The sequence below is a fragment of the Plecotus auritus genome (assembly GCF_963455305.1).
Source record: "Plecotus auritus genome assembly, chromosome: 2".
NCBI lineage: Eukaryota > Metazoa > Chordata > Mammalia > Chiroptera > Vespertilionidae > Plecotus > Plecotus auritus.
Window position 1 is genome coordinate 74,762,130 of NC_137771.1, and position 11,846 is coordinate 74,773,975.

The window sequence follows — 11,846 nt, forward strand, 5'->3', positions numbered from 1 at the left end:
TTCAAGTACATAATTCAATGATTTTTAGTGCATTTGCAACAATCACCGTAATTTAATTGTGGGACATTTTCATCAACTTTCCTGCCATTTACAGCTAATCTGTCAATGGATTCCTTTAATTTTTTCATCTTGAGATCTCTGCAGCATCCAGTACTGTTGGCCACTACCTGTCTTAAAACTTGGTATACACCTTACTTACCTTTTCTTTGATATACATAATTTTATTGCAAAATTAAAAAAACCCACAAAATGCAACCTTCTAAAAATCCCAAGATGTACTGTTGATACTAATTCCTGTGAGTTTCCTGTGCAACTCCCATACACAAATCAAGAAATTATAAAAAAAACATTAGAAACATTTAATATCAGAAACTTTAAAATCTAACTGTATTTAGTAGCCCCTCAAAAAGGTACAGCCTGCATTTATTGAAAAGTATTTTCTCTAAAAAGAATCTTATCAGCTATACAAAAATCTGTACAGTTTTTATACTGAAGCTAATATTGAGCTGCCCTTGAATTCACATTGTTAGCAAAACAACTGCCTGACAAGATACCTAACACTACAGACACATCATTACAAGGTAGTCATTTATTCTTCATATTTACCGTCATCATCATCTTCCTCTCCCTCTTTCTCCTCCTCCTCCTCCTTTTCCTGCCCCTCCTCTTCCTCCTCTGGTGTGTTCTTCTTTGAGCCTGTTGGCCGGCCAGGGCCCTTCTTTCCACTTCATTTTGCCCTGGGCACAGGATGCAGGAATATCCTTTCCATATTTCTCCTTTAGCTTAGCTGCTTTTTGTTCAAATGGTTGCTTATCATTGGCTGACTGTTCAGACCCATTTCACCCAACTTTTTTTGCAGTATCCCCTTTGAACAAATGAGTGTGTTCACTTTTGATCTTTGGGCGATATTCAGAGAAAAACAGGAAGAATGCAGATGGAGGCCTTTTAGGAGCTTTGAGATCTTTTTTCTGTCCTTATCAATTTGGGAGAAATATAATTTTTTATTTCCTTAACATAGTGAGCTTTGTCACTCTTTGTCATATCTTCAAACTTAGACTTTTCTTTTGCAGATATGGTCTTCCATCTCTTTGAACATTTCTTGGAGAATTTGGTGAAATTGAGGGGAAGACTCTGGTTGGGTGTTGTTTCTTCTTGTGCTCTTCCTGCCAGGTTTGCATGTCTAAGGAACATCCCACTAACCATTTCTTTCACTTTTTCTCTTCCTTTTATTTCAGCACATGGGGGAAAACATTTCCCAGAGAGTGCCTGAAAATATCTACTTCTATTCTTTTTCAGCTTTATTGAAGTACAACTAATATATGAGCTATACATATTTAATATACATAATTTAATGAGTTATGACATATACATACATAAATTATACCATTACCACAATCAAGGTTATAAACACAGCCCTTACTACTAGTAGTTTCCTTGTATCACTGTGGTATGTTTTCCAGCAGATCTCTAGAAATTAATCATCTTGTAATTAACTTCATACCCATTGAATAACAACTCCTCATTTTTCCTCCTCCTACTCCCTGGCAACCACTGTTTTATTTTCTGCTTCTAAAGTTTGACTAATTAGATACCTCATATAAATGGATTCATGCAGTATTTGTCCTCTGATTTCGCGCAGCATGTCTTCCAGGTTCATCATGTCATTGTAAATGTTAAGATTTCCTTTTTCAGGCAGAATGATATTCCATTGTGTGTATATGCAACTTTTCATTTATCCATTCATATATTCATGAACAATTGGGATGTTTCCATACCTAGGCTATTACAAATAATGCTGCAATCCATCTGGGTGTGCAGATATCTTTTCAGATCCTGATTTTGATTCTTTTGCATAAAATATCCAGGATTGGGATCGTTGGGTTATATGGTAGATTTATTTTTAATTTTTTTTAGGAAACTCCATACTATTTTCCGTAGAGGTTGCATCAGTTTACATTCCCACAAGACTGAACAAGGGTTCCAATTTCTCCCCATCCCCACCAACTCTTATTACTATTACTAGAGGTCCAGTGCACAGATTCATACACTGGTGGGGGGCCTGGCCTGTGGGGATCGGCCCACTGTGGGAATGCTGCTCATCCTGATCAGCTGAGGGGCTGTGGACCCACCCTATCAACGGCTTCTCAGACTGGGTAGTTCTCATTCTGCCCTTTGGTCGCTGGGCTTTTATATATGTAGATTTTATAATTACCATCCTAATGGGTATGAAGTGATACCTCATTGTGGTTTTGAATTGTGTTTATCAGTGGTGAAAAATAAAAAGCTTTCCCTCTAAGACCAGGATTCCCACTCTTGACACTTTTATTCAACATAATACTGGAAGTTCTTGCCAGAGCAATTAGGAAAGAAAAAGAAATAAAAGATATTCAAATCAGAAAGGAAGAAGTAAAATAATCTGTTTGCAGATGACATTTGTAGAAACCCCTACAGACTTTGACCAAAAAAACCACCACTTGTGAATACATTCTATGAAGTTACAGTATATAAAATCTACTTGCCAAAATCAGTTATATTTTTATATACTAACAATGACCTACCTGAAAAGGAAATTAATAAAACAATGCCTTCACAATAGCCTCAAAATTAAAGAAGTAACTTAGGAATAAATTTTATCAAAGAGGTGAAAGACTTGTATGCTGAAAACTACAAACATTGATGAAAGAAATACACAAATGGAAAGATATCTAGTGTTCATGGATTGAAAGATTTACTATTGTTAAAATACTAAATGATATTCAGAATTTTTAATTGGTTCTCCCTGTCCTTTTCTTACTGATGTGCCCTGCTACTGTTTTCATAAAGTTTCATATATCATGTTGTGTGGGTCTGTTTCTAAGATGTCTAATATTTCCTATTGATCTGTCTTTTGCTAAACCAGTACCGCACCATCTAAATTATTTTAGCTTTATAATGGTTTTAAATATCAGGTAGAACACTTTTGTTCACTGTGTTTAGCTTTGTCTAGCTATTTTTGGCCTTTGAAATTTACATGTAATTTTACAAAAGTGTTCATGTTTCTTTAAAAATCAAAACCTAGTCTTGATTAGAATTGTATTAACTCCATAATCAGTGTGGGAAGATTTGCTATTTGTACATTATTTGAGGGTTCTAAATATGTATTAGTATGATATCTCTTCATTTATGTAGGTTCTCTTTCTTATTTATGTTAATAAAGCTTTATCATTTTCTCTGTTAAAGTACATCTTTGGTTAAATCAATTTGTAGGTAGTCTGTGCTTTTTAATATAAAATGCAATTTTCAACTTTTTGGTTGTTATTCACATGAACATAATTGATTGTTTTCCCTTTTAAAATCCTTTTGTTGAAATAATTATAGACACAAAGTTACAAAATAGTACATAACAGCCATCTTCAACCAATGATGACATCTTATGTAACTGTAGTACAATGTCAGATTAGGAAATTGATATTGCAATGATATTATCAACTAGATTACAGGCCTTATTCAGTTTTCTCATGTTTGAATGACATATTCTCTCTCTCTCTCTCCCCCCGCCCTCTCTCTCTAGGGCTTGAGCCCAGGTCCCTTATGTGGCACTCAAAGGCAATGGCCATGAACGGTATGTTGCAGGGCTGGAGCAGCATCCGGACAGAGTCTAAGCAGAAAGCTGTGTTGATACCACGGAGACTACAGTCACGCATCACCCCAGACCCTGTCCACAGAGAGCGCTGCTCTCCTGCCCCATCCTGCTCCCATCCATGACCAAATGTGGAGAATGGAGTGTGGACCCCACTCTCTGATGCCTAATGCCTCAGACCCAAACCTGCCTCCTTGGTGCTTGGAAGCTGCTGGGCTAAAGTGTGGACCCTGGGCCGTTGGCCCTGCGAGGAGTGCCACGGCCACTCCAGCTCCAGTACCCACTTCCCCATCCAGCCTAGGGAAATCTGGGCGACCATCCTGAAATGACTTTGATCCAGAAGATGACTGGAGGGTGAGACTCAGACACAGGAGAAACCCGAGGGGAAGCCACCAGAAAGCAGCAGTAGGGACTTTCCAAGTGGGTATCTGTGCAGACACACACATGCTGACACGGTGCTGGATGAAATTACATGATAGGATTGACACCATTCACAGCAGCCAGGCTGATGCAGAGGCCACAGAGCTGGAGAACCACCCATGGGAAAAGCAGACCTGGCTCTGAGCTGGGACAACTGCCCTGAGAGCACAGTGACCAGCACCTTCCCGGCCCCACGTGTAGGGGGCTGAGGCGGCCCAGCAGCCCAGGTCAACATGGGCAACGCTGAACCCTGAATTCTGCTCTGGATGCTGTGTAGAGCTCAGCCCTTCGTTCTCATGCTGTCTAGAGCATTTACAGAGCTCTAGGAGACATCAGTTATCGGGACCACGGATCACATCTAGCATTTTATGTTGCCTCACAACATACAGACGGTGATCTCATTTAATCCCCATAAGAGGCTGCAAGGAGGGGAAACCCCCAGCTCAAAAAAGTAAATGGACTCTCAGGGATGGGGTGCTACCTGCCCAAGCTGCCGGGTCCCACCTAGAATCTGGTGCAAGTTTCCATGGTGTCCCCAGCCTGCAGCCCATGGGCCAGCCTGCATTTCCCTGCTCCCCCTTATTTAACTTAGGGCTCCCTCCCAGCCAGGACTCTCTTGGTCCCCCTGCCCCTTTAAGCTCTGTAATCGTGGAAAATGAGCCTTCTGGGCTCAGCCTGGAGTCAGGAAATGACAGTTGCCTTTGAACAGAATCCCTGAGGAAACAGGTGGTGGGGTCCTCGGGGCCATGCTATCATCAAGGACCCTGGGCCGGCCTTGGAGGCCAGGGTGTGCCATGCAGGACACCCCGACAATGTGCGGCCCTTTGAGGCTCGTCTCAGTACCCACAGGCAGGCCTAGAAAAGCTTGGTCTCTCTGTGCTTACAGAAGGCACTCCCTTCTGAGGCCCATGTGCACATCTGGGCCTGTGACCTGCTGGGACAGGGGCTCATGTGGGAAAACCTGAGAGTCCGTGCTCTCCTGCTTCTCCGTCAGTAGTGCACAGTGAGGGTGCTGGGAGTGTGTGTGAGGCCACAGCACTGGACTGCTGCCTGGAAACAGCCCTTGCTTGCAGGGGAAGCAGCACCGCAGTGTCCCTTCCACGTGGCTGAAGAGTTAAATTGGAACCCCCCCGAGTGGGTGCAGGGCCATGGGTGTCCCCCGGCCTTGTGCCCCAGCACTCACAGGTGACCCCACACAGAGAGCAACAGAGGTTTCCATCACATGGTGGTGTTTTGATCTGTGGGCAGTGGTTCACTGTAGATATTCTTCTACCTCCCATGCTCTTCCCCTGGATGGATGGAAACACGTATGCCAGTTGCAGCATGGGGCCTGGCAGGTGCCGCTGGGCCTTACCAAGGTGGTGTTCAGGGCTCTCCCAGGGACTGCTCAGGGCTGTCCCAGGTGCTGCACTGGGCTCAGCAAGGTGTTCTGTGGGGCTCAGGCAGGCTCTCCACAGGGCTCCCAAGGTGTTGTGTAGGGCTTTTCCCAAAGCTGCTGGGGCTCTATCAGGCGTGTGAGAAGCTTTCCCAGGCTCTGCCCTGAGCTCCTCGAGATGGTGCAGGGGGTCTGCAGGCGTCTCCCAGGCTTTATGTGAGGCTCTTCCAAGTGCTGCCCTGGGCTCTCAGCTGCGGCATGGGGCGCTGGCAGGCGCTGTGCCAGGCTCCCAAGGTGTTGCTCAAGGCTCTTCCAGGCACCGCTGGAGACTCTGCAGCACGGCTTTGGGCTGCCCTACATTCTCATGGGATTCTGGCAGGCAGGGCGTAGGGCTGTCATGGTATTGCGCTGGGCTCTTCCAGGCACAGTTAGGGGCTCACCCAGGCGCTGCTCCCAGCACAGGGGGTGCTGTGTGGGGGTCAGGCAGGTGTTGCATGGGGCTTTCCAAGATGTTGCTCAGGGCTCTTCCAGGCACTGTCAGGGGCTCGCCCAGGCGCTGCTCCCAGCACAGGGGGTGGTGTGTGGGGGTCAGGCAGGTGTTGCATGGGGCTTTCCAAGATGTTGCTCAGGGCTCTTCCAGGCACTGTCAGGGGCTCGCCCAGGCGCTGCTCCCAGCATGCGGGATGGTGTGTGGGGGTCAGGCAGGCCTTGCATGGGGCTTTTAAGGTGCTGTTCAGGGCTCTCCCAAGTGCTGCGCTGGGCCCTGTGAGCTGCAGCATGGGGCGCTGCAGGCGCTGCGCGTGCTCCCTAGGTGTGAGGTGGGCCTCTCGGGGCACTTCTCACGGCTCTCCCGCACGTGGAGCTGGGCTTGCCTGGCACTGCATCTGCTTCCCGAGGTGTAGGGACTGGCTCTCCCAGATGTTCGGGGCTCTCCTAGGCTTTGTGCAAGGCTCTCCCAAGTGCTGCCCTGGGTCCCTAACACACTGATGGGCTGTGGTAGGCGTTGCATTGGCTTCCCAGGATTTTGCACGGAGTCTGGCAGCGCAGGCGCAGGCGCAGGGCTTTACATGGTGTTGCGCAGGGCTCTTCCAGGCACTGCTCCAGGCTCTCCTAAGGTGTGGGCGGCGCTCTCTAAGGCGCTGCCTTGGGCTCCCCGAGGCGTTTCTTTGCTATCTTCCCTTTGGGCTGACCCTGGTGGGGTGGGGTGCCTCGCTGTGGGAAACTGGATGGGCAAATGTGTTCAGAGGCAGCCTGAGCCCTGACATCCTGTGTCCACCACTTAGGACAGCGGGGATGGGCAGCACAGTGGGCGCTGAGCTACCCGGGGGCGGCAGATGGCCAGGGCAGGTGTCTGTCGGGGGTGGCGATGAGTCTGAACTCATTGCTGCAACATGAAGCAGATTGCAACCTCAGCGTGACCACTGGGCAAAGAACACAGAGCCGAAACAGGGCTGTACTATGAGTCCAAAGAGAATGAAGATAATGGGTTATAATCCAGCACATAAGCAGAACCCACAGCAGGGGCTCAACCGTGTCCCCCAAAATATGTGGCATCCCAACGCTCAGCACCTGTGAGTGTAATCTTACTTGGAAATAGGGTCTTTGTGGATGATGAAGTTTAGATGAGGTCCTTGGGCTGGGTCCTTACCCATATGGCGGCGTCCTTTTGAGAACGAAGAGCAGAGGACCGGCCGTGTGAGGACACAGAGAAGGAAGCCATCTGCACCCAGGAGACACCTGAGGCCACCAGCGCTGGGAGAGAGGCTGGACCAGGTGCCACCCCCGCCTCCCCCCCGAGCCTTCAGAGGAGCTGGGCCCTGCCCACACCTTGATCTCAGACTTCTGGCCCCAGAACTGAGAATAAATTTGTTTATTTAAGCCGCCCAGTCTGTGGTACTGGTTATAGCAGCGACCAGGGCAAACCCATACAAGGCCATTGTGCTGCCAAGCAGGAGGGGGTGGGGGGGGGGGTACCAGCATGCACAGGCCTGGCCTGTGAAAGAGCTGATGTTGCAAGAGCATCAAACAGACACAAATCCTCAGGCTGCTCTCATGCTCACCACTGCGGTATAAAGGCAGCTGTCTTCCTGGGCCCATCCTAGAGCACAGCCACCCCTGGAGCATCTCAGACCTGAAACCCCATTGGTGAGCCACGTGAGGGCTGACCTGGAAAGCTCTGCCATGGAGACAGGGTCCCCAGCAAGCACCTGACAGAGGCTTGCAGTGAGGGACCTTGAGTTGTGCATCCTGAAGGCTTTAGCACTTTTTCAAAGTCCTCATGCAACTCCTTTTCTTTTTTTCTTTTTTTGTTTAAATAATCTAATTTAATAATTCCTTTCATCCTATGGAACTATATTGTTTTTATTCCTGAAAATATATTTGAAGACTTTTTGTCAAGAATTAACATTCAAACATGTAAAATAATTAATGAAGATATAAAAGGATATATTTCAGTTATACATCTAACTAGGTTATGACCATGGACAATATTTAGAACCTACAAGAAAGAGAATTACTCAGCTGTTAAATGAGATGAGGTTATTTCAAAGGTCCTTTCAAGCTATGACATTTCATGATTGATAGAAGACTTTCATTATTGATCTAATCTGTAGATTTATTGTTCTCTAAAGCTTGTTATATAATTTCTCAATTGACATTATCAACAAAAAAATGTTACCATACTTTAGTCAATCTTCTCACAGTAGCTCAAGTCATAGTCATTTAATAATCCTATTTTGAGTCTCTAATTTAATGGAAAGATGAAAAGTTTTACTAGAATTCTATATTTGAAGTGGTATTTTTTTTTCTTTTATATATATTTTTATTAAGGTATTATATGTTTACATATCTTACCATTGCCACCCCACCCCACTCCCATACATGCCCTCACCCCCCAATGTTTTGCATCCGTTGGTTACTCTTATATGCATGCATATAAGTCCTTCGGTTGATCTCTTATTTCCCCCACCTCTCCCTAACCTTCCCGCTGTAATTTGACAGTCTGTTTGATGCTTTACTGCCTCTGTATCTATCTTTTTGTTCATCAGTTTATAATGTTTTTTACTATCCACAAATGAGTGAGATCATGTGGTTTTTTTCTTTCATTGACTGGCTTATTTCACTTAGCATAATGTTCTCTAATTCCATCCAGGTGCCTACAAATGGTAATAATTCCTTCTTTTTTATGGCAGCATAGTATTCCATTATGTAGATGTACCATAGTTTTCTGATCCAGTCATCTGCTGATGGGCACCTAGGCTGTTTCCAAATCTTAGCTATTGTAAATTGTGCTGCTATGAACATAGGGGTGCATATATCCTTTCTGATTGGTGTTTCTAGTTTCTTAGGATATATTCCTAGGAGTGGGATTACTGGGTCAAATGGGAGTTCCATTTTCAGTTTTTTGAGGAAACTCCATACTGTTCTCCACAGTGGCTGCACCAGTCTGCATTCCCACCAGCAGTGCACGAGGGTTCCTTTTTCTCCGCATCCTCGCCAACACGTGTCGTTGTTGATTTGTTGATGAGAGCCATTCTGACAGGATTGAGATGGTACCACATTGTCGTTTTGATTTGTATCTCTCGGATAATTAGTGACTTTGAGCATGTTTTCATGTGTCTCTTGGCCTTCCTTCTGTCTTCTTTAGAAAAGATTCTATTAAGGTCCATTCCCCATTTTTTTATTGGATCATTTATCTTCCTTTTATTAAGGTGTATAAGCTGCCTGTAGATGTTGGAGATTAAACTTTTATCATTGATAACATTTGCAAATATGTTCTCCCATACAGTGGGGTTTCTTGTTGTTTTGTTGATGGTTTCTTTTGCTGTGCAAAAGCTTTTTATTTTGATGTAGTCCCATTTGTTTACTTTCTCTTTGGCTTCCATTGCCCTAGGGGCAGTATCAGTGAAGAAGTTCTTTCGGCATATGTCTGAGATTTTGCTGCCTGTGGATTCCTCTAGTATTTTTATGGTTTCCCATCTTATGTCTAAGTCCTGTATCCATTTTGAGTTTATTTTTGTGTATGGTGTAAGTTGGTGATCTAGTTTCATTTTTTTTTTTAATGTCGTCCAATTTTCCAAACACCATTTATTGAAGAGACTGTCTTGACTCCATTGTATGTTCATGCCTCCTTTGTCAAATATTAATTGCGTATAGTGGTTTGGGTCAATATCGGGATTCTCTATTCTATTCCATTGGTCTATATGTCTGTTCTTGTGCCAGTACCAGGCTGTTTTGAGGACAGTGGCTTTGTAATACAGCTTGAAATCTGGTATTGAGATCCCTCCTACTTTGTTCTTCTTTCTTGGGATTGCTGCGGCTATTTGGGATCTTTTTTAATTCCAGATGAATTTTTGGAGAGTTCTTTCTAGGTCTTCGAAATATACCGTTGGTATTTTAATGGGGAGTGCATTGAATCTATAGATTGCTTTGGGTAGTATGGACATTTTAATGATGTTGATTCTACCAATCCATGAACATGGTATGTTCTTCCATCTGTTTACGTCTTCCTCTATCTCTTTTTTCAGCTTCGTGTAGTTTTCCGTGTATAGGTCTTTTACCTCCTTGGTTAAGTTTATTCCTAGGTGTCTTAATTTTTTTGGCGCGATGGTAAATGGGATTGCTTTTTTAGTCTCTCTTTCTGTAAGTTCACTATTAGTGTATAGAAATGCCATAGATTTCTTGGCGTTAATTTTGTATCCTGCTACATTGCTGAATTCATTTATTAAGTCTGTTAGTTTTTTGATGGAGTCTTTCGGGTTTTTTATGTACAATATCATGTCATCTGCAAATAAGGACAGCTTTACTTCTTCTTTTCCAATTTGGATGCCTTTTATTTCTTCTTCTTGTCTAATTGCAATGGCTAATACTTCCAGTACTATGTCAAACAGGAGTAGTGAGAGTGGGCATCCCTGTCTTATTCCTGTTCTTAGGGGAAATGGTTTTAGTTTTTGCCCATTAAGTATGATGTTAGCTGTGGGTTTATCATATATAGCTTTTATTATGTTGAGGTATGATCCTTCTATTCCCACCTTGTTGAGAGTTTTTATCAAGAAAGGGTGTTGGATTTTGTCAAATGCTTTTTCTGCATCAATTGATATGAGTATGTGATTTTTATCTCTCAATTTGTTTATGTGATGTATCACGTTAATTGATTTGCGGATATTGTACCATCCTTGCATTCCTGGGATAAACCCTACTTGGTCATGGTGTATGATCTTTCTGATGTACTGCTGGATCCAATTTGCTAGAATTTTGTTGAGGATTTTGGCATCTACGTTCATGGGGGATATTAGCCTGTAATTCTCTTTCATTGTGTTGTCTTTATCTGGTTTTGGTATTAGGGTGATGCTGGCTTCATAGAAGGAGCTTGGAAGTGTTCCTTCCTCTTGAATTTTTTGGAATAGTCTGAGGAGGATAGGTTTTAGTTCTTCCTTGGATGTTTGGTAAAACTCTCCTGTGAAGCCGTCTGGCCCGGGGCTTTTGTTTGCCAGAAGCTTTTTGATGACTGCTTCAATTTCTTCCATAGTTACTGGCATATTGAGCTGTTTAGATTCTTCCTAATTGAGTTTTGGAAGGTTATATTTTTCTAGGAATATGTCCATTTCCTCCAGGTTGTCCAGTTTGTTGGAATAGAGTTGTTCGTAGTATTTTTTAACAATCCTTTGTATTTCTGCGGGATCTGTTGTTATTTCACCTCTTTCATTTCTGATTTTGTTTATTTGGGTCCTCTCTCTTTGCTTCTTGGTGAGCCTGGCTAGAGGTTCATCAATCTTGTTTATCCTTTCAAAGAAACAGCTATTGGTTTTGTTGATCTTTTGTATTGTTTCTTTGGTCTCTATGTCGTTTATCTCTGCTCTGATCTTTATTATTTCCTTCCTTCTGCTTACACTGGGCTTTTCTTGTTGCTCTTTTTCTAACTCTTTGAGTTGTAGGGTTAGGTAATTTATTACCATTGTTTCTTGTTTTTTGCAGTATGCTTGTAGAGCTATGAACTTCCCTCTCAAGACTGCTTTTGCTGTGTCCCATAGATTTTGGATTGTAGTGTTTTCATTGTCATTTGTTGCCATGATGTTTTTTATTTTTTCCTTGATCTCTCTGGTAACCCAGTCAATGTTTAATAGCATGCTATTTAGTCTCCATGTGTTTGATTTCTTTGGATTCTTTTTATTGTAGTTGATTTCCAGTTTTATGCCACTGTGGTCTGAGAAGATGCTTGATATGATTTCTATCTTCTTGAATTTGAAGAGACTTTGCCTATGTCCCAACGTATCGTCTATCTTTGAAAATGACCCATGTGCACTTGAGAAGAATGTATATTCTGTGGCTTTGGGGTGAAATGTTCTGAAGATGTCAATTAATTCCATCTGGTCTAGTGAGTCATTTAGGATTGATGTTTCTTTGCTGATTTTTTGTTTAGAGGATTTGTCCAAT

General features: G+C 43.4%; 1 pseudogene across 1 annotated transcript; it reads right to left on the bottom strand.

Annotated features, from left to right (window-relative positions):
- Positions 1-589: 589 nt before the first annotated feature.
- LOC308241116 (high mobility group protein B2-like) lies at positions 590-1,191 on the bottom strand (annotated as a pseudogene). Its single transcript has one exon. The product of its transcript is annotated as a high mobility group protein B2-like (transcript).
- Positions 1,192-11,846: the final 10,655 nt, after the last annotated feature.